The sequence below is a fragment of the Colobus angolensis genome, unplaced genomic scaffold, assembly GCF_000951035.1.
Source record: "Colobus angolensis palliatus isolate OR3802 unplaced genomic scaffold, Cang.pa_1.0 Scaffold1, whole genome shotgun sequence".
In the NCBI taxonomy this organism is placed as follows: Eukaryota; Metazoa; Chordata; class Mammalia; order Primates; family Cercopithecidae; genus Colobus; species Colobus angolensis.
The window spans coordinates 8,177,355-8,204,362 of NW_012110918.1; the positions used below are offsets into that span (position 1 = coordinate 8,177,355).

Here is a 27,008-nt window from a genome sequence, read left to right on the forward strand (position 1 = left end):
AAGACAGAATGGGCTACTATGTTAGCAATACTGTGATTAGCAAATACTACTGTAGTGCTTAGAGTTGACTTTCAACTGTAGCCAAGGTCATAACAACCTCAATAACACAGAACCACTTTCTCAGAATATGCACCCAGCCTCTCTCCCATCAGAGGCAGCCTGAAGGGGCTAAACAGGCCCCTGGTTTGTTCTGTGTGATTCTGACCACACAGGTTTGCAGAGTTGGTTGGAGCTGAGCAGCCACACCCAGCAACCACATTGTCTGATGGCTCCAGCTGGCAGGCTCACCCGGTACAGGGCCTCCTACACCACTCAGGGCGCCGTCCTGCATGGAGAACCTCACCGAAGGTGGGGGCGCCACTCTTTCCTGGGGTGCCATGCCTGGCGCAATCCTTATCAGTGTATATCACGTGACCAAGGAAAAATTCACCAAGGACTCCAGACTTGGGCCAATGAGGGCAGTGCTTCTGCCAAAAAGAGACAAGTGGGCAGGGCACGGTGACTCACACCTGTAATCCCAGCACTTTGGGAGGCCGAGGCAAGCGGATCACCTGAGGTCAGGAGTTCGAGACCAGCCTGGCCAACATGGTGAAACCTCGTCTCCACTAAAAATACAAAAAAATTAGCTGGACATGATGGCGGGCACCTGTAATCCCAGCTACTCAGGAGGCTGAGGCAGGAGCATCATTTGAACCCGGGAGGTGGGGGTTACAGTGAGTGGAGGTCATGCCATTGTACTCCAGTCTGGGCGACAAGAGTGAAACTCCGTCTCAAAAAAAAAAAAAAAAAGAGACAAGTGGCAGGCACCAATGGGCACATTCCGTGTTCCAAGCACCATCCCAGCACACACAGCACACATACACACACACATCTATAAGCCCTTCTGCTAAAAAGAAGTAAAAGTGAGTCCCTGGGTTTAGGGACGCACATCCACAGAGGACAGCAGGGGCCAAGTGAAAATGTGGGGTGTTTTCAGGAGGTGGTCTCTGAAGGTCTCAGGAAGGAAGCACTCCAGCAGGAAGGTGTCTGCCTCCTCATGCAGCCTCCACTCACTTGCAGGGTCCGTGGTGACCAGGGGAAGGCTCCTGGGCACCACACCTGTGAATGCCTTCACCGATGGATACAGTGTGACCAGGGGAGGGGCTCCTGGGTACCGCACCCCATGAATGCCTTCTCCCCAGATCTCATGGGGCCTGACTCAAAGGTCTGGGGCCTTCCCTGCCCCAGGGCCAGATCATCCAGGCAGGCTGAGCAGAAAGCAAAATCACAGCCCACGAGGGGCCCCCACATCAGAACAGACCCCTCCATCATCCTCCCTCCCCATCCCCTGGGACACTCCAATGTGATCCTCTCTTGGGCTATCCTCAAGGAACAGGGCTGATAAGGAAGTAGCTCCTCTAAACCTTAAACCTGCCCCAGAAATGCACGGCAGCTGGACCAGCCACCCTGGAAACTTCCATCAGTCTCAAGCCTCTTTTCGGGGCCCAGGTTCCCAGAATAGAGGCAGCAAATCTCCCAGAGTCCTCCTCAAATGCCTCTGCTTGCCTTGACCCCCCTAAACAAAGGTGCTTTTTTCCCTAGCTCCTCGAGGTCACCACATTTTCGTCAGACCTGTGCTTGTTTTCTTTCTACTCAGCCCCATCTTGGCTTTGCCCCCCCAGGCACCACCGTACCCAGGAGACAAACCCTGTATTGTTTTCATAGACCTAATAAATGACATCGCTCCCCATCTCCTGCCACGAACTCACTAGCCCTCCCAGCCCCCAGGATCATCTAAAGTCTCCCTTGTGTTAAGCACCCCCCTCCCCTATGAAAGAACAGGCGAGAGAGAAACCTGTCTGTCTGAAGGGGCCTCCCCCTCTGCATGTTACCGGGTGAAGATTCCATCCAGAGAGAGGCAGCATCATAGGTGGCCAATTTTTTTTTTGTTTGTTTTTTTGAGACGGAGTCTTGCTCTGTCGCCCAGGCTGGAGTGCAGTGACGCGATCTCCACTCACTGCAAGCTCCACCTCCCGGGTTCACGCCATTCTCCTGCCTCAGCCTCCTGAGTAGCTGGGACTACAGGCGCCCGCCACCGCACCCGGCTAATTTTTGTATTTTTAGTAGAGATGGGGTTTCACCGTGTTAGTCAGGATGGTCTCGATCTCCTGACCGTGTGATCCGCCCATCTCGGCCTCCCAAAGTGCTGGGATTACAGGCGTGAGCCACCGCGCCCGGCCGTAGGTGGCCAATTTAAACAATCCCAGCCTCTTCCTCTGGCTCAGGTCTGGAATTGAAGGGAACGTACCAAGGTGGCGATTAACAGTGCTGATGATAAAACAGAAGGATGTTCAGTAAGTTTTTCAAAACACATCTTTCATCAACAAGGTTTCTCCTCGCCCCTTGAAAAAGTCAACGATGAAAGGGGTAGAAAAGGGAGTAGCCATTTACGCCTAGTGTTCCATTATTGGAACGCTAAGCATGTAGGTGTTATTTATGTCCTACTGCTTAAGGTCATCACCAAGGTCTGATTTTTCAAATGCAAAAAAATGGCGACCTCAGGCATAAATGGGTTAAGCCTGGAAAGACCGAATTTTTCCCACTGGTCAAGTTGATGAGGTCCTTCAGATGTGCTCCGGGAGGGGACTGCTGGCGCCTGAGAAGGCTGATCACCTGTAAGAAGGGCTTGCTCTGCTGAAGTATTTGGATGTGGGATGCAGATGCACCCGTGTGCGGGAGCAACAAGAGACGCGTGTCATCCTGTCCAAACAGGGACTCATGCATTGCTCTGACCTTCCAGAGCTCGTGAATCGCAAAACAGTATCCCCAGAGCCTCTAGCTTTTGTCGGGGGTGAAATAAACCAGAAACAGACAGCAGCCACCAACCTCTGCGCCAACCAACTGATCCAAGCCCAAACCTCGCCTTCAGCACTGCAGCTGACGAGCCACCCCTTGGGGCTGGTGCAGGGGGGAAGCAGCCACCTCACCTCCAGGCCTCATGACTTCTGAACCCAGTCTGACTGCCTGTCCCTTGCTGCCCTCGATGAGGCTGTAAGGGGCAACAGGCTCTCCAAGTTTTCACTGCCACTGCGGCAAGAGACTCATCCTCCTCCAGGCAAGGGCAAAGAGTCAGGATGACTTACAACCAGGGGGGTATTGAGCTGAGCCACAGGGAGGTACAAATGAAGAACCAGGAGACAAGTCCACGTGCCTCCCCAAACCCTCATAAGGACACAGGCATGTACATCCTACAGCACGTGGTTGTTCATTTACAGAGCCGGAGAGCACCTCAGAATACTCATCCCTGGTATTTTGCCTATGAAATAAACAAAGGCACAGAGAAGTAAAGAAACTTGCTCACGATCTTCAGTCAGGCGCAGTGGCTCATGCCTATAATCCCAAGAGGCCAAGGTGGGAGGATCACTTGAGCCCACAAGTTTGAGGCCGGCCTGGGCAGCAGAGAGAGATCCTATCTCTACAAAAAGTAAAAATAAAAATTAGTCAGGGATGATGGTGCATGCCTGTGGCCCCAGCTACTCAGGAGGCTGAGGTGGGAGGACCACTTGACCCCAGTAGGTCAAGGCTGCAGTGAGTGGAGATCCTACCACTGCACTCCAGCCTGGGCAACAGGGTGAGACCCTGTCTCTAAAATAAATTAATTCTTAATAAGTAAGTAAGTAATCACTGCTCTGGGAAATAACAGGCTATGACTGAGACCCAAATTCTCTGACTCCAGATCCAGTGCCTTCTCGTCCTCCTCCTGTGCATCACCAATCTATTGCTGACAGGACTGAACCTCTACAGAACGCAATAAGTGGGTCCTAAACACTCACCGTAGGAAATGAGGGTTCTCAGGATGGAAAGGTATGGAAATGGCCAGCACACACCTGTAGAGGCAGCCACCTGCCAGCAGTGGCTGGGACTGGAGGGACTCCAGGGAGAACTGGCAGTGAGAACCCTCCCCATCCATTCCATCTGCTGTCGGCCCCATTGGGTGGACGTCATCTGCTCTAAGTGTCCATGGGGATTACTCCGGATCCCATGCTTGGCAGGGACCTCGACAGAGTCATTCTCCTTCTCTTGGTCCAGTCCAGGAGCCCACCCTCTAACTGTTGGAGATGGGGCTGCTGCCGTTTCTCCAAGAAATCTAGTATCGCCACCCCCATCCCACGTTCCCATTGCCACTGCCCTCCGCTGCCTCCCCCACACCAAGGCATCGAGACCTCTGGCTTCTCTCTTTTGCTCTGCCCTGTCCCCCAGAACCTTCCAGGCTAACCCTCCTTTGTGCCATGTCACTGGTGCCTGTGGCTGCATGTAACTGTGGAATGCAACACGCCTTATTTCCCACTCAGCCCCCCTTTAAGCTACATCCTGAATTCCCCAAACCACTCTTCCTCCGCCTGTTCTGCTATACCCAGGGGCCTGCAAGGGCAGGTAAGCATCTTTTCTAAGTAGTGCACTGTGCTTCAGAGACTGGGTCCCCCTTCCTCCTGCAGGCTCTCCATGTACAGAGCCCAGAATCTTCCCCTTTCTGCACGAAGTCAAGTTTCACCAACATCTCTCCCCCACCACTCTCTATTGTTTTAGGACGAATCTCACCCCCCCTCAGATGGTCCCGGTTCACACTCTAGGCAGAGCCTTATTGGAAGGACCTCAGGTCCTCCAATGGGATAAGGTGGGCTCAGCCAGGCTGGGGAAAGGCCCAGATCATCCTGCCCATCGAGGGAGTCCATGCCCCTAACAGCCCCCACAGCTGTGCTCTGTGAACAAGGACTCTGAACTCAGCGGTAAAGCTGGCCTGGGGAGGCCCTTCTTGCCTGCCACAGCACAGACCCCCCACCCTCCCTTCTCCAGGCCTCTTACACTTGCAACTGGGGTAGGAAGAGCTGGGCTGCACAGAGATGGGACCCAAGGGCCAGTCCCTCTCCAATCTCCTGCCCCAACACACACACACAGATCAATCCCCATGGCCCAACACTCCTCTAGGGAGAAAGAAAATGGGAGAAGGGTCAGGAATTAGCATCTGGGAACCTTATCAGGGTTCCTCTCTCCAGGACACCAGCAGGGAAGGGTCCCCCTCCACCACAGCTCCAGCCAGGTTTCTAAATCTTGCTTGTTTGCCGAAGCAGCCAGGCACCTCCCTTCCAGCCCAGAGCGAAGGGCTCTACAAACTCCGGCCTCTTTCTGCCATCTCCTCCCTGGAGGCGAGTGCTGAGCCCTCCAAAGACACACAACCAGAAGGGACACGGGCCAGCAGAAGCACACACCATCCCTCACTGGAACCTGAGTGGCAGAGCCCCAGCAGCGCCCAGGGGAAAGGCAAGGGTGTAAGGACAAAACCCTAACCAGCTGCTGGAAGGCAAGGGCCTGGCAATGCCTTTCATCTTGCTGTAACCTCGACCCCTCAGCCCAGCCCACCCACTTTAGCCACCCTGGGCCCCCTGACCTGGCCTCCAGCTCTGCGGCAGGCAGGACCTTTAGAATCAGACACCCCGGGGCTGGTACTTCAAGCATCCCACCTCTGGGAGACATTAGGTAACTCACTTTCCCTCTCTGAGCCTTGCATTCCAGGTAAGATGAAACTATTTACCTCCTCAAAGACCTCATAGCATTAAATGAGATGTTGACACACCTCATTGCACTGAGCCACATTCATCCATCCCTCCTCCCACCAATGGCCAACCACAGGCCATCTCTGGTTTACATGACCTACGGCAGCTTGAGGCCATTCACAGTAAAGGGCGCTCCAGACAGTGATAAGGAGGCAGAAGGGTCCCCCACACCCCCCTCCAAAGGGGCACACACGCAGATGGCCAAATGCATCCCATGAAGCAGAGCCAACCCAAAGTCCCTTAGACTAAAAATAATCAACACACACACACGCCGTTGGAGTCCAGTCCGCAGAGTGGGTGAGGATTTCCCTATCCAAATAGGTGGCAGGAAAAAAAAAAAAAAAAAATACCAGGGACTGACTTCTCTCTGGCAAATCAAGACAAACTTGCCATACAGCATCTCGGTGGCCAGCAGAGAGAGGAGGTCATTTGGGACCATTTATTCATGCGGGAGTCACCGCCCCATGCTAAGATTTCCCCTAAAAATAAAATGATAAGATAATAACTCATAATGCTCTCCCCAAATCAGTACCACACAGACCCCCCTCTTCTGTTTGCTCAGACCCCCGCTCTCCAGCACAAAGTCTTTATTGGTCTTCCTGCAGGGGTGAAAATAAAGGGGGTTTTGTTCTTCTCCTCCCCCCTCCCCCCCGCAGGGCTGAGTGAGTTTATCTAACGCTGCAGCAGTCTTTGTAAACTGAGTGTCCCAGGATAAACGCTCCCTTAAGAGTCGCTTGGCCTGGGACAGAGGGACCCTCTCCAGAGGAGAATGGGGAGCTTGTTCCGATGGTCTTTTAATAGGGGGGCGGGGTGTCACCAAGGACAGGCCTCCAGCACACCCTCACAGAAGTGTCTCTGTCCCGAGGCGACAGTGGAGGGAATTCTTAAAGACACAGATGCTGAAAGGGCGAAGGAATTTTTTTTTCCCCCTAAGGGGAGGGGAGGGAGGTTAGGGCAGGAAGGAGAAGGGGGAGTGGCGAGGACTCCTCATTCCCCAGAACAATTCCAGTTACAACAAGGCGTCTCTATGCCTTAATAGCAAGTGAATGACAAGCCGGTGAGCAGCCCCGCAGAGCGGAATTCTCCTCCCAGCCGGATCTCCCACCGACGTGTGCTTTGCAGCTCCCAAATCCAGGATGGGAGCCCACCAGCATGCAGAAAAGAATCTCACTTTTACCTAAGTGAGGGGCCTGTGTCACAGTGCCCTAAAAGATCGATCCTGTGAAGGCAGTTTGAATCCAACTGTCCCCCTCTGGAAAAGGGCAAGCAGAGTGCCGTAAAGCACTTAAATAAAATGATCTCAAACCTCAGGGAGAAAAAGGATCATTTACTCCTCTAATTTATTTGGGTACAAGGTCACAACAAAACAGATATTCCCAGCTATAGCTATCGCAAATGATGTTCTCTAAAGATTGCTCAGCAAGTCTGTTTTCTATTTTTATTTCATTTATGTTGAATAGAGTTCTTCTCCAAGAAGTCGAATTGTATTGCAACAAGAACTGGAAGCCATGTGTCCACTGAGAACAACCTGGCATCTCTCCTTACCTGCCTTGCTCAAGGTCACCTATGGAACACAGTGAACAAAACAAAAAGACACCCTCCCTGCTCAAAGTAATCAAGACATCACGTAGTTCTGAGATACACAGAGAGGAAACTGAGGCCCCAATATGTGGTGTAACGAGCCCAAAGCCATGAGGCAAATTAGGAGGCCAAGACTAGGAAAAAAACAGGACTCCTGGGGACAGAAAACCACCCACAGGGGATAGAAGCGTGCAATATGCAATTCCCAGGACCACTCCAAGCAAAGACCAGTCCCACCTTCTGAAAGCTGCTTCTACAATGCCGTATGTTTAGGCTACTAAGCCAGAACCCATTGACCAGACACCACTGTCACCACAGCCACATCAAATGGCAGACCAGTGTGGGCCTTCAACCCACCGAGTCGCCATGTATACACAGTTGAGTCTTGAACAAGGTTTGAACTGTGTGGATCGACCGATACGTGGTTTTTCTTCTACCTCTGCCACCCATGAGACAGCAAGACCAACCCCTCTCTTCCTCCCCGCAAGCCTACTCACTGAAGACGACGAGGGGGAAGACCTTTGTGATGATCCACTTCGAGTTAGTGAATAGCAAATCTATTTTCTCTTCCTTATGATTTTCTTAATATCATTTTCTCTAGCTTACTTTATTGCAAGAGTATATTGATACATATCTACTGTATCAATACATAATGCATATAACATACCAAATATGTGTTAATTGACTGTTTATGTTACTGGTAAGACTACTAGTCAACAGGAGGCTAGTAGCAGTTAAATTTTAGGGAAGTCGAAAGCTACGTGTGGATTTTCAGCTGCACGGAGGGCCAGCACCCCTAACCCTTGCATTGTTCAAGGGTCCACTGTCTTAAGCCTTTACTAGCATCAGCATGAGGCCAGGTGCTATGAAATCAGAGTGCACACCTATGACTAAACAGAAGAAAAAAGATCCAGGTATGTGAAACCATCATGGCAGTATATGATATTATAGTTGTCAGGATTATGGAAGTTTAAGGAAGAGAAAAATTGGATGAAAAACAAAAGTTTGCAAAAACAGAGTTAGCACCCAACCCACTGATGAGTTTATTCAGGCATAACCTGGGCAAGCACTGGACACTAATACTGGATTCTATGTCACCTGCAAGTCGGGTATCCCTAACCACGTATTGGGAGAGTAAGGAAAGGAAAGGAGGACACAGCCCAGGAGGAAAGGAGTGCTCAGCAGGTCACAGGGAAAAACCAGTTGAGACCAAAGCCCATTCTAGACCCCAGGGAGGAAGCGCTGAGGAGGCACCTCCTTGCTGCCACTCCTCTCCTCCGCTCTGCCCCGACTCCTCTCCTGTCTGCCCACTCAAGCTAACAGAGATTCCTGGGCTGGTTATTCATTAGATTTACATTGCACAGTATATGACCGCTTTCACGTCCGTCATCTCACTTAAACCAATGGAAACCATAGCCCAAGTTCTATACTTCCGAGAAAAAAGTTAAAAGGGAATTGGAGCTTCCATAACAAATCCAGCAACATCAAAGCAGAGATGCAACCACAGCCTACACACATAGAACCAAGGAGCCAGTCCATTTCTTTAAGAGAGACACAAGATTTAAGCCAAGAAGGGGAGGGAAGTATGTGGAAGGAGGAATGAAAGATTCACTGTACCTAGTCCAGTGAATGAGACATATACCAGCTCCCATCCTCCCATCCCCCCAACCTCAAGGCCACACAGAGGCTCCATTCTCTACCCTCCCAATCATGTCAATTAAGAGGTTCTTTGTGCAAAGGACAGAGTGCATGGCAGCTGATGGGCGTGCAGCTCAGATGGGGCAAGGCTTTCTCACAGGGCTCCCTACCCCATTGGAAGGTGATGTAGGTGCAGCCCCAGGCAGCACTCCCACTTTCCAAGCATAACAACCGAAGAGTGAGCCTACCAATAGGTCTGCTCTGAAAACTCAACTTTGAGCTCAAGGAATAAGGTATTCACAACAATGTCCTGGTCAACTGAAAGTTAGAGCCCTCGGGCACAACACTTCCAGTGAATGCCTTGATAATGGATCCATCTCCTGTTCCATTGTCCCACTGTGCAGCCAACCTCACATACCTTCTTCATCAAGGATGCCGGGACACCCCTTCCCCCTGCCCCCCAGAATCATCCCTCTAAACACCAACGATCACAGGTGGAAAAGGTGATAGAAATTCAACTGAGCATGCCCTGGCCTCAGCATCTATCATGGGATTTCAACAACAGGGGAATCCGTGATGCTGATGCATGCTTTGGACATGCATATCTCCTAAACAAATACAGTTAGGATGGTACTGTGGGCAAATGTACTGGTTTTAAGGGCGAACAGATCTACATCTGGACCCTGGCCCTCCTGCTTGCCTGTTGGGAAATGTGCCATCATTTCTAGCTCTCCAAACCAGATTTTATGTCTGCAGAGAGAGACCTGAGGATAGCAAGAGAGAACAGGCAGAGCTGGAGGAAAAGCCTGGAAGCTGGGGAGCACTGCATGAGAGTTTCTCATCAGGGAAAACTAGTCAACCAACCTCTCAGTTGGTCTTAGTATTAATAACCTTAACATTGATTTCACTGTCCCATCTGTAGGGAAGGATGGAGTCTATTTCCAGCTACACTCCTGAAAGGATGCAGGTCTCACCTCTATCAGCAGAGGGAAGGAGAAGCACTGTTTTAAAGCTGTCAGTGGGTTACTAGGAGGAAGAAGTGAAGGATGAATCATAGTGATAGAAGCATTATGAGGCCAGGCATGGTGGCTCACGCCTATGACCCTAGCACTTCGGGAGGTGGAGGCGGGAGGATCGCTTGAGCCCAGGACTTCATGAACCAGTCTGGGTAACATAGTGAGACCTTGTCTCTACAAAAAAAATTTAAAAGTTAGCCTGGTGTGGTAGTGCATGCCTATAGTCCCAGCCACTCAGGAGGCTGAGAAAGGAGGATAGCCTGAACCCCAGAGGTTGAGGCTGCAGTGAGCCACAATCAAGCCACTGCACTCCAGCCTGGGTAACAGAGTAAGACTCTGTCTCAAAATAAATATATAATGTGAAAACTATTTGATTTGTGACTTCTAGCACTTTCCAAGAGAAATGGGATCCAGCTTGCAGCTAAAGGTTGGATGGATGCAGTCACGTGCCCAGTTGGAAGCAGATCAAGTTCCAGCTCTGCCTCAGACCAGCAGGGTAACTTTGGACAACTGACATAAGCTCTGGGAGCCTCAGCATCCTTGTCTGTTAAATGGGGGTAACAGTAACTACACTTCCACAGGACATACGGCACCTTTAATACATGATGCCCACCCCCTCTCCTCTCATTTCATCACCTACCAAAAAAGGCTATTCATACTCAAGCCGTAGGTAGAAAAAAATCTGTTGCCATGACAATAAGATTTTTTTCTGACAATGGCAAACGAGGACAGCTGGGAGCACCTGCCAGGGCCGCATGGCTTCCTTTCAAAGCTCACACAACCCATGAGCGTGAGTCACTGCTCCTCAAACAAAGCCTACCTGTGTAACGTGCGAACAAAGTAAGCAAAACAGAGTCTCCCACCTTGAGCTCAACAGCCTGGAGATCAAAGCTGTCTCTCGAACATGGAGCACCCAGAAGATCTGCTTCCAAGTTGGCACATGAATGTGTGAACACAATGGAGCCCTCTACATAAATCCACTTGTGTGGCTGCTTCTGGACGAGCTCACTGTCTGGCCTCCCGGTATTCTCAGTCTTCCCCACTGGGCTGCCAAACACAGGAGCCTGGTGAGAAGTCTGCACAAATCCATTGCCCCTAGCTCACATCGTCAGGCTTTTCATACCAGGAGAAGAACAGAACTTGCCTCCCAAGGTAGACTGGGAGCAACACCATTAGTCTAGAGATGCTCAGAAGTAGGGAAAGGCTTTCCCCTTCTGTGATGACATATCGGGCAGCAGGTGCCATTCTAAGCACCCAGTTTTTATTCCAGTAGCAACTCTTCGTGCAGGTCAACGAGAACCCAGTCATGGGTGATCAACTGCAAGGCTGGATTTAGTGACCCAGGAGCCAGCTCCCCGTTGGAACAAGATGATGTCCCATGCAAAAATAGACTCTGGGGTTCAGAGTTTCAGAAAAGGAAAGAACTTTTGAGGTCCCTTCATTTGTCAACTTTTACTAAGTATTAATATACCCCCAGCACCCTCCTAAGATACCAGGTATACAGAGGTAAGCAAAACTAATTCCCTGCCCCCTAAAGCACACATTCTGGTTTATTATCCCAGGAGTCCAATTCATTCATAGTGAACAATTGGTAGTACTGCCCTGCATGTACCTCTGCTTCCCAAAGGCCATATGAAAAATAGAATTACTATATGTTCCAACAATTCTACTTCTAGGTACATCCCTAAAAGCACTGAAAGCAGAGACGTGAACAGATCATTGCACATACGTGTTCCTAGCAACATTATTCACAATGGCCAAAAGGTAGAAGTTACCCAAGTGTCCAAAGACAAATGAGTGGATAAACAAAATGCAGAATCTTGGCGGCTCTGGGGAACCTCGCGACAGAGCTAGATGTGACACACATGGCCAGGGGAGAGTCAATCAATGTGTCCCCCCGACCCCGGCTCCTGGCCAGAGGTGTGGGTCTAGGGGTGAGCGTTGCTACAGGGTCAGCTCTCAGGAAGGCCACTACAATGCCATTCTCTCCCTCTGGATCTATAGAGTCAGGAGGCCTGCCCAGATGAGAAAAGTAAACTTGAGAATGAAACTGTATACAGAAGGGGAGAGAATGAAAAGAGAGAGAGACCGAGCCCACAAATCACCCCAAAAGCACAACCCCACACTTCTCAGTTATGTGAACAACCAAAACATCCATTGTTTTAAATTGGATACAGTTGGTTTCTCTGTAACCTCCAACAAAAATGACCAACCTAAAAATACTCTTCCTTTTGTGGACGAGGAATTGGGCCCACAGACAGAGGCCCAGGGACGTGTGCAAAGTCATACAGACACTTGGCACTGGCGCAGGACAGGGGTCCAGTGATGGGCCTGGGCCAAGACCTGATTTTGAACTGTGGCTCCATCCTTCAAAGCTATGAGACCTTAAGGATATTCCTTCATGCCTCTAAGCCTCAAATGCCGGAGATCATAACATCCCAGGGCTCTGAGGATTAAGGGAAGTAAAGACTCTGGAACCACGTTCTCTGCGCCTGCCGCAAGGCTGCCTCTCTTTCTGGACATTGCCCTTCTGACAGGCAGCAGGGGCTGGTTGGAAACTTATAGGGTTTGGCTGTGTCCCCACCCAAATCTCATCTTGAATTGTAGCTCCCATAATTCCCACATGTCATGGGAGGGACCAAGTGAAAGGTAATTGAATCATGGGGCAGATCTTTCCCATGCTGTTCTCATGATAGTGAATACATCTCAGAAGATCTGATGATTTTATAAAGAGGAGTTCCCCTGCACAAGTTCTGTCTTTCCTGCCGCCATGTAAGATGTGACTTGTTCCTCCTTTGCCTTCCGCCACGATTGTGAGGCCTCCCCGCACGATTGTGAGGCCTCCCCAGCCATGTGGAACTGTGAGTCAATTAAACCTCTTTTCTTTATAAATTACTCAGTCCCAGGTATGTCTTTATTAACAGCATACGAATGGACTAATACAGGGATCATATCTGTTGAATCCTTACACAGGGTTGGTACAAGGAATTGGGCCACTGGGCCGGGTCATTATTTGGGCGACAAGCAGCATCACCCAATGGCCAGTTTGAGCGGTGAACCTTGACTGCAGGCATATGGGCATCCTCCCCGCAAGTTGGTACCTGACAGACAGATGCCCAGGATGATAAGACCCCACAGAAAGGTTTGAGGAAACCATTCAGGTTCAATCACAATGGTGCGAGCAAGGAATGGGGGGACAGCAGAAAAAGAAGGCAGCGAAGGTGATGAGGAAAGCAATTCCAGGAAAGCCCAAACAGCCCAGCAGTCAGGGTGGAATGAGAAACCCAGACCACCTCAGCTCCTTGGTTAACCGCATTCCTGGTCTCCACTTAGAAATTTAATTAAAAACCCAAACACCTGAATTTCCCGCTGGCTTGCCAGTCGCCACAGATTCCCTGAGGTTCAGAAAAACCTCCCTCAGCTTAGTCCTGGGTCCTCTAAAGAAGTTTGGTCTGAAACCAAAGGAGGAGGGGTCACAGTCAGGAATCATAGAGAAGAGGTCATGTTCTGGGGTCATGGAGAATGGGTCCTGGGGGGACACCCCCACCCCTCCCAGAGAGAAGAAAGCCTCCAGGCAGGGGCGACCCTGCTCTGTCACCCCAACTTCAGGAACAACAGCTTTGCTTCTTGACGTTTAACTTTTTTTTATTCTTTTTTTTTTTAGAGACAGGGTCTTGCTCTGTCACCCAGGCTGGAGGGCAGTGGGATAATCATAGCTCACCACAGTCTAGACCTCCTAGGCTCAAGCAATCCTCCCACCTTGGCCTCCCAAAGTGCTGGGATTACAGGAGCAAACCACCATGCCCAGCCACTGCTTAATTTTTAAAAATAAAAGGAAATATCACCGTCGAAAAGTTAAAATGGAAAACAGCCACATTTTTGGTGGCTCTGAGGTGACAAGGCCACTTTCCCGTCCCATGCAGAGAAGGTACTGAGGCTGCGAGGGGGTAGAGCCCTGCAAAGGCCGGGATCAAACACTGTCTACCATCTGTCCTCCAGGGTCAGTGAAATCACTTACTACAAACGCCTAATCCACCTGGTGGCTGGACATGCGCATGAGGCATGGAGGAGCCAATCACAAACCAGAACCCACGGGAGCCTTGGGGGCTCAGACTTAGCCTGGGGAATAAAACCACAGAAGAGAGGTAATCATCTTCACCCAGCCACACACCCCAGGTCCCCACGGGAGCTGCCACCGAACTCTGGCATCCACCATGATGCTCAAAAGGCACATTTTTTTTTTGAGACGGAGTCTCGCTCTGTGGCCCAGGCTGGAGTGCAGTGGTGCTGTCTCTGCTCACTGCAAGCTCTGCCTCCCAGGGTCACGCCATTCTCCTGCCTCAGCCTCCGGAATAGCTGGGATTACAGGCGCCCGCCACCACGCCTGGCTAATTTTTTGTACTTTTAGTAGAGACGGGGTTTCACCGTGTTAGTCAGGATGGTCTCGATCTCCTGACCTCGTGATCCGCACGCCTCCGCCTCCCAAAGTGCTGGGATTACAGGCGTGAGCCACTGCACCCAACCTCAAAAGGCACTTTTTAAGCAGCTCAAACTATGCAGAAAAGTGTTCTCTACTTGAAAAAAAAAAAAAAAAGTCCACTTCCAGCAAATACATACGAAAGCGTGACTCCGCAGGGCAAGCAGCAGAGAGGATTCACTCTAGAATTCTCCTAAACAGTGAGTCCAATCTCTATTCTCCAGGCCCTTCGTCTTCACACCAACACTTCCAAAACACTCGCTTTTCACCATGTGTGCCAGATTAGGAGTTAGAGTGTGAGGGCCGGTCCGTAGGGTCAGTATCTATCCACATCATTTCACTGACTGGTGCTTTAATGCCCCTCCTGTAAAACAGGATGACACCTGATCATTTCACCAGGTCGAAGGTACTATCAGATGGGATATGGGCACAAAAGCAATTGGAAAACTCCAGTTCAAAGAATCAGGGCCTAAGGAACGTGCTGGGTCATCAAACCTTTTCATTTAGAAAGAATAATTGTGGCAGATCCAGAGCTGGGTGCCACCCCCACTGCTCCTCACTTTCCCGGGCACTTCAGTCTTCATGAAGATGGCTTTCTTAAAGCAAAAAGCACTTCACACACATTAGGATGGCTATTCTTAATAATAATAATAATAATAATAATAATAATAGAATAAGAAAACAAGTCTTGGCAAGAAAATGGAAACTTTGTGTACCATTAGTGGGGATGTGAAATGATACAGATGCTATAGAAGAGAGTACGGCAGGCTTGGCGCAGTGGCTCACACCTGTAATCCCAGCACCTTGGGAGGCCAAGGCAGGTGGATCACCTAAGGTCAGGAGTTCAAGACCAGCCTGACCAAGATGGTGAAACCCCATCTCTACTAAAAATACAAAAATTAGCCAGGTGTGATGGCAGTCACCTGTAATCCCAGCTACTCGGGAGGCTGAGGCAGGAGAATCATTTGAATCCAGGAGGCAGAGGTTGCAGTGAGCTGAGAGCATGTCATTGCACTCCAGCCTAGGCAACAAGAGTGAAACTTGGTCTCAAAAAATTTTTTTAAGTTAAAATTAAAAAAAAAAGACAGTATGGTTGTTCTTTGAAATATGAAAAATAGAATTACCATATGGTCCAACTATTTCACTTCCAGGTATATCCCTAAAAGCACTGAAAACAGAGACCTGAACAGATCACTGCACACCTGTGTTCCTACCAACATTATTCACAATGGCCAAAAGGTAGAAGCTACCCAAGTGTCCACAGACACTTGTATTTTTAGTAGAGACGGGGTTAAACAAAATGCAATATAAATACACAATGCAATATTATTCAGCCTTAAAAAGAAAATTCTGACATACGCTATAACATGGATGAGCCTCGAAAAAAGTAGGCTAAAGAAATGAGCCAGGCACAAAAGGACAAATACTGTATGATCCACTTCTATCAGATACCCAGAGTAGCCAAATTCATAGAGACAGAAAGTAGAACAGTGGTTGACTGGGGCTGGGAGGAATCGGGGAATGGGGAGTTTGTGTTTAATGGGTACAGAGTTTTAGTTTGGGAAGAAAAACTTTCTGGAAATAGGTGGTGATGGTTGCAGAACAATGTGAATGTACCGAATACCATAGAACTGCGTGCGTTAAAGTGGTTAAGATGATAACTTTTATGTCGTGTATATTTTATCATAATAAAAATGGTGGGCCAGGTGCAGTGGCTCATGCCTATAATCCCAGCACTTTGGGAGGCTGAGGCCGGTGGATTGCTGGAGCTCAGGAGTTCAAGACCAGCCTAGGAGACATGGCAAAACCTCATATATACAAAAAATACAAAAATTAGCTGGGCATGGTGGTGGATGCATGTAGTCCCAGCTACTCAGGAGGCTGAAGTGGGAGGATGGCTTAAACCCGGGAGATGGAGGTTGCAGTGAGCTGAGATCATACCACTGCACTCCAGTCTAGGCAACATAGCAAGACCCTATCTCAAAAAAAAAAAAAAAGAGAGAGAGAAAAGTAAAACTGGTTTAAAAGCTTTCAAGTAGTTAAGTGAAGAAGGCATAACTGCAGAAACCATCATTGTCACTTAAAGCTCAGTAAAGGTTTTTCTCACATAGTGAAATTGTCCCCAAAGACCAGCACCTCAGACAACTTCCTTTCACTTTGTAAAGCGCAATAGAACCCCTGCTTCCACACAGGCTGCTAAATCTTCAAGTCAGCTTCCAATGGGGCCCTAAGACCACCAGAGCCCACATGCTGAAGAACCAAAGAGGTTGCACCAAGGCCTAAAAAAGCATCCAGCAGGCACTCAATATTTGTAGAATTAAGGTAAGAGGAAGTCCATAGGTAAATGATTTGAAATACACCTATCATTAGAGAAGGAATACTCCATGGCTAGCTCAAAAAGCATGCCCTGAAATCCCAACTCAATCATCAGAAGGCACTGCTGGGCGGCAGGCATGATCTTTCCTGGCCTGTCCTACTGGGACTTCCCAGTCCAGTAAACAACAAAAAAAAAAGTAAATTGCTAAAGTAAAATGACCACTTTTGAAGCAAACGAGGTAAGTCTGTAAATCGTTCAAACTGGACCCTAACAATCAGCATCTTCCAAACCACGGGGGAGCCTCACAGACCTGGGAGTCGGAAGGTCTGGTTGATTTCTGCAGCTCCAGAACTGCAGTCTCTTGATCATACCCCTAAATGAAGCCATGTCTGTTTAATCACATACAAAGGCACCTGGTTTCCAGACGTCCATGCAAAAACCTGTACCAACAAACCAAATATGGGAGGAGGTGATGATGATTCACATTACAAAAAGAATTATTGGGCAGAAACTTGCCACTTCAGCATTCTTCTAGGTTGCACGATTCCTCCGGGCCTTTTGGATATCATGTGATCAACCAAGATTGGTTTTGTAAAAATGTTTTTCCAGGCACAGACCTCGTCTGTAAAGCAGGAACACCCAGCTGACTTTGAACAGGAGGTCTTTCGCCAATGGCATAGTTGAAAAGAATTCATCCAGGATCATTCCTGTCCTCTTGTAAAGTGAGCTGGGTGCATCAATCACGTGAACAGGGGATGCTAACTTGGTGTGGAGCACCCCAACCAGCTCCATGATGACAGTGACATTGTCTAGAACAATGGTGGCCACAGACAGAAGCGGCAGTGGTCTGTGTGGGTACACAAACAAATGTGCCAGGATGCTGCCTGGTCATGGGGCACGTTCCAAGCTCCCAAAGACCTTGCCTACCTGAGAGGAGAAAATGCCCAGAGCTGTAGTTCCTTTATCATTCACCCAAATGCAGCCACTCCTGTCTTAACCAAGTATAAAGGGCATCTGATTTCAAGGCTCCTATGTAAAAACCTGCACCAGCAAACCAAATAAGTACATGCGGGGGCCCAGACCAGTGGAGGTAAACCAGAAAGGCATCCTGGAGGAGGAGGAGAAAGAAGAAAACACTGTAGTTGGGTAAGCTTCAGTGGGAAAAGGTTCAATTAAGGCTTTATCTGGCCAAGAAGTCAGTCAACTTCCTGTTTCTTAAAGTGTCCGTGTCAGAATGGCCTGGGTGGCTTGTTGAAAATGCAGACCCCTAAGCACTAAAGGTGAGGGGCCGGACAGGGGTGGGTGCTAAGAATATTCATTTTTAACACGTTCCGCAAACAATTCTTTCTTATGCAAACCACAATTTGAACACCAGGGGACAGGTGGGGCAATCTCAACGTGAACAGTCTGTACTGCACTGGAGTAGATTCTAGAAAAACTGCAGCGTCTGAATAGGGAGGACCCACCAGGAGACGCTGAGGACAGGGACAGGCAGGTGTAGACAGAGGTGCCTTCCAGAACTGTTTAGTCACAACACCCGCAACCCCTCTCCCCGCGAGCCTTCTTGTTATGATCCTCATTGGAGCTGGCTAGTTCCAGAAAATGTCTGTACCAGTTAGTTCACAAGGAGAGAGAAAGACAGGATATCCTTCAGTTTACAAGCTACGGTAGGAAGGCTGGGAGTATTTCAAAAAGGAAAAGAAAAATCAAGTCTCAGCAACCAGACCCTAACATCAACACAGAAACTCTGTCTAGAAAACAGAAATCTGTTTTGTTGAGATTTAAGTAACATCAAAACTTCCTCATCCCCAAACAAATATCGCCTTCGCTCAACGCAGACAACCATTCCAAGTCAGAAAACACAGAGTGATACCCAAAGCAGACAGCCTCAATTCACGCATGCGTTCCTGGCTGACCATGCAGTCGCTTTATTGTAAGGACAGGAGAAGGGACCCTTTCCTGGGTTTCTTCAAATTCACACAAGTGGACTCTTATGCAAAGAACCTGGGCTAGCCTCCATCCATATCAGCCACCTCCAAAAATCCCTTCGGGCTAGCTCTCCTCACCCCAAATCTTCTCCTGGAAGAAAATCCCCTAAAGAAAAGGAGAATCACTTCCTAGCCCAAAATTGCCTAACAATACCCTAAATCTGTTCTGAGTTCAGAGCAGAAATCCGTGTTCCTTCCAATCTGTGCAGATAATCAGGAAATGCTGTACCTGCTGGGTCTGCACGTTTAGCTCCTGACACACCTGCTACTGCAGCCGGCATGAGTCACCCACACAGGCATTGCACGGTGTACTTGTCAACTACGATTCAGCGGCTCAGCAGCTTGCTCTCACGCACACCGGATGGCAACTGTCTACCCCCCAGAAGACGTGTCAGGGCAGACTGGGTAATAACCCAATTTCACTCAATGACACACACATTCCCGCTGTAGGTTTGGGGAGAGGAAAGGAGGGAGGGGGTACACAGAGATGCTTTCCCCACTTATGGGCAGGCTCCCATAGGCCCTGGAAGCCTGATACAGCTCTGCTACTGTCAGTAGAGGAAGGGCAAATTCACTTGGGGAGGAAAATGGAAATGACGTCCCAATTTCAAACCTCCTCCTGAACAAAGCCTGTCTTCTGTCCCACTCTAGGTTCCCGCTTTTTACAAGGTCCCATTATAGGATCCCAAATTGGATCCTGGACCAGAAAAAAGACATGAGTGGGACAAATGGAGAAATCTGAATAAGGCCTGTAGATTAGTTAAAAGTGTGTGTCAATGTCAGTGTCCCAGGTCTGATCATTGCACCATGGATATATCAGACGTTAGCATTTGGGGAAGCAGGGTAAAGGATATAGTGGAGCCTTTGGCATTATTTTTGTAACTCCTGCAAATCTAGATTTATGTCAGAATCAAAAGTTAATTTTTTTAAAAAGACAGCATGTTAAATCTAGCTGCCTGATATATCTTACTTTATGGTATTGCTTTAAAAAATGTACATCATAATCCCGACGGCAAATTTTAAGTTATTCTCATACCAATGCTGATCAATTCTTTGATACAAAAAGAAACAAAACACTTCTTTTGCTCAGCAGCCAGTCACTCTGTGCCGCTTCTGCGTCCCCGCTCCAAGATGCAGTATTATCTGATGGGTAAGTGGCATCTTTTCCTCCAAGCCCATCAACAATGTCCAGAAATAGAGTTATTCCTTTGCTTTAGACATAACTCCAGCTTAAAGCAAATATAGCAATTTCTGGGAATTTTCCAAAGAAAATAATACGAAATGTGGACAAATCTTTATGTACAAAAGATGCTCACTGTATTACTTCTAAGGGTAAAAATTTGGAAACAACTTAGTGTCCAACAACAGGGAAATTGTCAAGCAAATTATGAGTCGACGCCTGCAGCAGCATACACTTACCATGCCGTCATGACATGGGGGAAATGTTCAAATAAAATTACACAAAAAAAGAGGAGGAGAAAAAGTATATTTTGCAGGATTTCACCAGTGAGGAAACAGATCAAATTGCCAGCATTACTGTGTGAATTAGATGTTTTTCCTGCTTTGGGCACTTTTGTGTAGTTTTCTATAAAAGAAAGAGAAAGAGCATGGATTACTTTTTAAAATCAGACAGGGAGGAGGGGTGGTGGGGTTAATTATCAGTTTGCCTGAAGGTTTCAACTTTTCCTCTCCCTGGTCAGTCTGAGCACAGAACTGGGGTGGGAGCGGAGGGTGGGGAAGGGCCGCAGGGAAGGTGCTGCGTCAACCTGGGCAGTTCCAGGACCTGCATGGGGCCAGGGGCACTGAGGGCCCCAGCTCACGGGGTAGGAGGTCGTGCCACTATGCACTGCCTTTTCTTCTTCCAGTGCTGCTTTACCTTCTCTTGCTCCTGGAGCAGTGCTCACTGGAGACACTGGGACCCTGAGCGCTGACCAAGAGTGATCCCTGACAGCGTCTAGATTTCTATGCAGAAGGGACTGCTGGGTGGGAAATGGATCACCGACAGGTTCTAAATGAGAACCTACAGGCTACAGGAGAGGGTTGAGGGGCGGAGGAGGGAATCCCACCTCTGGGAAAGCATCCTCAGGAAACCTGGATAGGTCCTGGAGGTGAGGACAAGTACCAAGGAGGGAGAAGGAAAAGGAGGACCCTGGTGAATCTGCACGCCAAGGGCGGAGTCGCTCATTCATTCATTCAACAAACATCTATTCAGTGCCCACTCAGTGACAGGCACCGCACTGCCCCCAAACAGGGCAGACACAAAAGAATAAGGGCAGGAGGAAGCTATGGATACAGAAGCTGTGTGCTTTCAGTTCCAGACTCAAGACGTAAGCCCTCTCCCCACATTGGCCAAGAAACCACTTCCACTAGCAAGTTGCGCCAGAAAGGGGAGGTGGCGAGTGGGCTCACTGGACTGAATTCCTGCCACCTCCCACTTATTCAGAAAGCCCGTTCACACCCTGGCCAAATGCATCCCCGCGTTCGCCTGACGGGTGGCCCAGTCCTCGCCCGAAAGCTGCTCGCCAAATGCCCCACTCACCCCCCAGCCCCAACGGTGAGAGGGGCTCGGCCGCGTCGCGTTCTCCAAGCGCTGCGCCCCAGCAGCGTCCCCGGTCGCCAGTGGGCGGACGACAGGAGCTCACGGAGGCGGCACCGCTCCCGAAGTAACGGAGCCCGGAGGGTGCCCAGGCTTTAAGGCAAGTACAAGGGGCCGAGCGGGTTCGCCGAAGACGCGCGGGCGTCCCCCCCAGCTGAGGTTCGGTCCCTCCAGGCAGCCAAGGCTCGGCAGCGCTGGAGGCAGAAGGACGACGGCCGAGAACGCCCAGGATGGGGTGGTCGCTGACCACCGTGTCCCAGGCAAATCAGCTCCGCTTGGAGGCAGGGGGATGACTAAAATGACCTCCAAGAAGATGTCAATTCCAAGAACAAAAATTTCAACCCAGAATCTCGGGACCTGCGGAAAACGACGCGGAGGAAAAAAAGAAAGAAAAGAAAGTAAATCAGATCCCTTCCCCAAACCGCAGGGAAACTTACCTCCAGCTTGGCGACCCAGCTGTTACGTAGAACGAATCAATCCACGGACGGAGAGGAGGTCGTGGGTCTTCTGAGCCCAGCTGATACACACCAAGTAATCCACGTTAAGGGATCCGCAGCCCCGCACCCAATTCCCCACTTTCCATCCAAGGCCAAAGCGCCTGGTCCAGACCCTGTCCTCTGCGCTCCAGACTCGAGGAGGTCGCGGGCGGGGGTCCCCAAGCGGCCGCATTCTCTTCCCCAGGGGTGGGCGCGCGACGCGGGCGGGGACCAGGCGCCCCGCGGACCCCGCGAGCGCATCCCGCCTCCTCGCGCTGGGACAGCACCCAGCCTGGACGCCGCTCCTCGCCTTTCTTCCCCACGCATCGCCAGCGCGAACCAAAGATCCCCGCCAGGAAAACCCCTCTGCCAAGCCGGAAAGCGCCGAAGGCGGATCGTCTCTCGGACTTGGGTTTGCAGGTTCACAAGGCCTGGGAGGCTTACGGTGGGCGCCTGCCTAGCATAGGGTCCTTGGGCAGAAGCGCAGAACGAGAAACGCCAGCCTCGGTGGTCCGGTCCTCAGGATACCAGCGCCGCACCGCGCACCCGCGCCGGCTGCGCGCTCTGTAGCCGGCTGGGCCATTCGGCCCTTATATACCAGGCGGACCCGCGACGGGGCGGGGCGGAGCGGGGTGCGTGGGGTGGGGGCGGGGGAGGCCGAACGGCTTCCTGGGAGTCGTAGTTCCGCTACGTAGTCCTGTCGTAGTCAGGACAAAAGTTAAACAAGAATGGAAACGGTTGGGGTTTGCCCACCACAGCTGTCCTCCCTTGCACCCTTCCTTCACAGACAAAGCTGGCATTCCGGTCCTATTGTCAACGCCGCTAGGTCTATTCTGGCCTTTGTGCATAAGGTGGGTCACACCAGCCCTGCATGCCGCCCAGGATGGCAAACCTTGGTAGCCCTAGAGTCAGGCTGTCCCAGCTGGGCCCCAGTTCTGGAGACGAGAGGTCCGAAATCAAGGGGTCAGCAGGGTTGCTTGCTTCTAGGGGCCGTGAGGGAGAATCTGCCCCCTGCCTCTCTGAGACCTGGTTGTCACTGGCTGTCTTAGGTGTTCCTTGGCTTGCAGCTGCCTTACCTTCAACCTCCACCTTTTACACGGTCTTCTGCGTGTATCTTTTCACATAGTTTTCCCTCTGCATGAATCTCTGTCTCTTCACACTGTGGTGTTTCCACAAGGATGCCAGTCATATTGGATAAGGGGCCCACCCTGATTCAGTATGACCTCATCTTAACCAATGACATCTTCAACAACCCTATTTCCAAATAAGGTTATGTTCTTGGAGGTCCTGAAGATTAGGACTGCAATATATTAATATTCTGGAGTTGGGGGGGGGGTGGAACAATTCAACCCCTAACAGGTCTTCTATGCCTTGTTGCACCTGTTAACAGCTATTGTGACTAACCAACCCTTTTGATAAAAGCAAGCCCTGAGAAGCAAGGTGAAATCACAAAATCACTGAGGCTGTGACAGGAGAGGAAGCCAAGAACATTGGAAGCTCCTGGGCCAGGTTTCCCTGTGGCCACTGTAGGATTGCTGGAGAGGAAATGGTCAAAAAAAGAAGGCATCAGGTTGGGCGTGGTGGCTCATGTCTGTAATCCCACCGCTGAGGTCAGGAGTTCGAGACCAGACTGGCCAACATGGCAAAACCCCATCTCTACTGAAAATAACAAAAAAAATAGGTGGGTGTGGTGGTGCACACCTGTAGTCCCAGCTACTAGGGAGGGGAGGTATGAGAATTGCTTGGACTCGGGAGGCGGAGGTTGCAGTGAGCCAAGATCGTGTCACTGCACTCCAGCCTGGGCAACAGAGTGAGACTCTGTCTCAAAAAAATAAAAGAAGGCATTAGTATTGGAAGTAACAGGAGGCACCCGGGTAAATGGGGTTGGGGAGGGTAGAAGGTAGACAGGGCGTTTCTAGATGCTCCTGAAGCACAGACTTGATTTTTCACTTGCCACTGTGCCCAAGTTTTCCCCCATTCAAGTCCCAGGCTACAGGCAAGCTCAGGTCTGGCCCTGGAATCCTGGCTTTCACTGGTGCTGACATTTCCAGAGAGTCAGTGGCAGTGCAGGGTCTGGATTGGCCACCATTTCCACTCTGAACTCACAATCAACTCCTCTCCTGCTTCCAGGTAAGAGAAAAACTGAGGCCAAGGTCAATGTTAAAGGCAGGGATATCCGACCTCCCTAAACCGTCCCCTACAGGATGTTCAGGATAAAGCAGCTTTCCTGCTAGGAGTCGCCGAACCTTCTCCCCACTTCCCAGAACATGGGCTGCATGTTCCTAGCATGCAAAAGGGCATCCAGCTGTCTCAAAATGGTATGGGTGCCTATCGCTGACTCTGCGTGGTTATTGTTTTCTCCTGCATTGTACTTCATTCTAGTCTTCAATCTTATTAAATTTCTGCACAGCAAACATTAGCCACTTGAATAATTAGAAAAATACAGAAATTAATTTTAACTAGTCATTTCTTCTCATTGCTATGAGATTGATTTTCCCCAGGTAAAGCTGGAATCATGTCTCTTCCTTGCTCCTAAAACATCCAGAGAGGTATAAACTCAGGTTTAGCTTAACATAGAGATGACAGATACGAACATACATACATACATAGCTAGATAGACGTAAAAATAAGAAATGTATATGTATATGCATTAGCATACACACATATATTTCCTTTCTCTCTCTGCTGAGAGGGTCCAGAAGCAATCATTTAGCACCTAGGTTTGTTTCTTATACTATTGTCCAACAGAAGGAACCAGAGCTCATTAGAGAAACAGCTGATTCTAGGACTGGAGCAGGAAATAGGCAAGATAAGCCTGGAGCACCTTGTAGTGTCAGAAAGTAAGAAAGTGCTAAAACACACTGACACACAAGCACACACACCACACAATGGTGGGGCCACGACAGAGGGACACAGAAACCAACTGAAAGAGCTCTTAATTGCCAAAGTGGGGGAAACATTTGAGCAACAATTGAAGTAAAGTGGTATCAAATTATAACCAAAGTATTAAAAAAAATTCCTGAGTTTGTACTGACATAATTAGGTGATTGGATAAATAAATACACAGGGGAAAAGAAATCTGTGCAGAAGAATTTCAAAAAATGTATGTAAATACTCTGCCCTCCAGGAAGTGGAGTATAACTCCCCACTTCTTAAGCGATGGCTGCACACAGTGACCAAGTGAGGGACGGTCTACAAAACACCTGATCAATAACCCTCAAAACTGTCAAGTTCACCAAAACCCAGGAGAGTCTGAGAAACTGTCACAGCTCAGAGAAGGCTGAGGAGGCTTGATGACTGAATGTGGTCTTCTGGGTGGAATCCTGGACCAGAAAAGGGACATTAGGTAAAACTAAGGAAATCTGATAAAGTGTGGACTTTAGTCAATAGGAATGTACCGGTATTGATTCATAATTGTTACAAATGTGCCATGTTAATGTAAGATGTAATAATAAGGGAAATTGAGTGTGGTTGTATTAGTATTAGTTTGTTCTCATGCTGCTCATCAAGACATACCCATGACTGGGTAATTTATAAAGAAAACAAGGTTTAATGGACTCACAGTTCCAGGTGGCTAGGGAGGCCTCACAATCATGGTGGAAGGCAAAGGAAGAGCAAGGTCACATCTTACATGGCAGCAGGCCAGAAAAAATGAGAGCCAAGTGGAAGAGGAAACCCCTTATAAAACCATCAGAGACTTATTCACCACCAGGAGGACAGTGTGGGGGAACCACCTCCATGATTCAATTATCTCCCACTGGGTCCCTCCCACAACACATGGGAATTATGGGAGCTACAGTTCAAGATGAGATTTGGGTGGGGACACAGCCAGACCGTATCAGTGGGTGTATGGGAACTCTCTGTACTATCTTTGCAATGGTTCTGTAAATCTATTCTAAAATTGAGATGTTATTTTAAAAGTTACATATGTATTTAATATAAATATGCATATATATGGATATATGGTGATAAAAACAATTGCAATATCAACCGTCTCTTGTGTATCAAATTTTGTCCTTTTTTGAGTAGATTCATGGCTCTCTATTCTGTTCCACTGGTCAGTTTTTCTAACTCCATTATCATGATGTCTTAATTCTAATAATACCTTGTTTTCTTTGTGTTTTTTCTTCTTTTTTTTTTTCTTTTTTTTTGATAGAATCTCGCTCTGTCCCCCAGGCTGGAGTGCAGTGCCGCAATCTCAGTTCACTGAAACCTCTGCCTCCCAGGCTCAAGCAATTCTCCTGCCTCAGCCTCCCGAGTAGCTGGGACTACAGATACGTGCCACTGTGCCTGGCTAATATTTATATTTTTAGTAGAGATGGGGTTTTGCCATGTCGGCCAGGCTGGTCTGGAACTCCTGACCTCAGGTGATCCACCCACCTTGGCATCCCAAAGTGCTGGGATTACAGGTGTGAGCTGCCACGCAATGCCCCTTTATTTCTCACACCTTAATTTTAATTTTGAACTTCTCTCACTTTGTATTCTTCAAGAGTTTTTGACTATTCTTAGACCTCTGCATTTACAATTAAATTTAGAATTAGCATATTACATTTCAGGTGAAAATAAATGAAAACTGCAGAGGAAAAATAACTTCAGAAGCCCCTCGTTGCCCACAAATTCACATGTAAACTCAACAGCCTGACATCAATGCCTTCTACAGCCTAACCTCAATCTACTTTTTCAATCTTTTCTCCTGTGCTCTCCAATAACCCGTGTCCTGTGCTCCAGGAAAACTGGAATATTTAATATTTCCAAAAAGACCTCAACTTCTCTAGTCCTCACTGTGGCTTCTAGAGCCTCTACCAAGAAGGCGCTTTGCCTCTGCTTATGGAGCTTTGTACTCTTCTTCTATCTGCTTTTTGGGGGCAGCTCACACACCACCTCTTCCGTGAAGTCTTCCCAGATCCCCAGTAACTGAGAGAACTCCATTAAACCACCAAGCACTTTGAGTCCCTTTCTAAACTAAGTTTCTTGAGGTCTTGCATTTTATTCCTCTTTGTCATGATCCTCCTCTCCCCACCATTTAAAGTACTGCACATAGTTGAGGCTTATTAGGTATTTGGAAATTAACTGTGGCACTTGGATCAGAGTTCTTGGTGCCAGCATACACTTGTCTTCACCGGTAGGACCAACACCATCATAGGCGCTGGTCTTGTCAGAGAGCTTGCTGGGTGCCAGACACTGTCCTGACCTTTACAATGTATCCCGTCATGTAATCTCCAAGAAGCCAACAGTAGGTGCCATGATTAACCCTATTTTAGAAACAAACAAGTCAAAACTGAGAGCAATGAAGCACCTTGCTTAATGTTGCAGAGAAAATAGAAGGGC

General features: G+C 49.0%; 1 long non-coding RNA gene across 1 annotated transcript in view; it reads right to left on the reverse strand.

Annotated features, from left to right (window-relative positions):
• Positions 1–22,286, reverse strand: part of LOC105506731 — a 187,777-nt gene extending 165,491 nt beyond the window's left edge. Inside the window, exon 1 of the long non-coding RNA XR_001000987.1 lies at positions 21,642–22,286. This is a non-coding gene — a long non-coding RNA (uncharacterized LOC105506731). The remainder of the gene's footprint in view (positions 1–21,641) is intronic.
• Between the last annotated feature and the right edge of the window lie 4,722 nt (positions 22,287–27,008).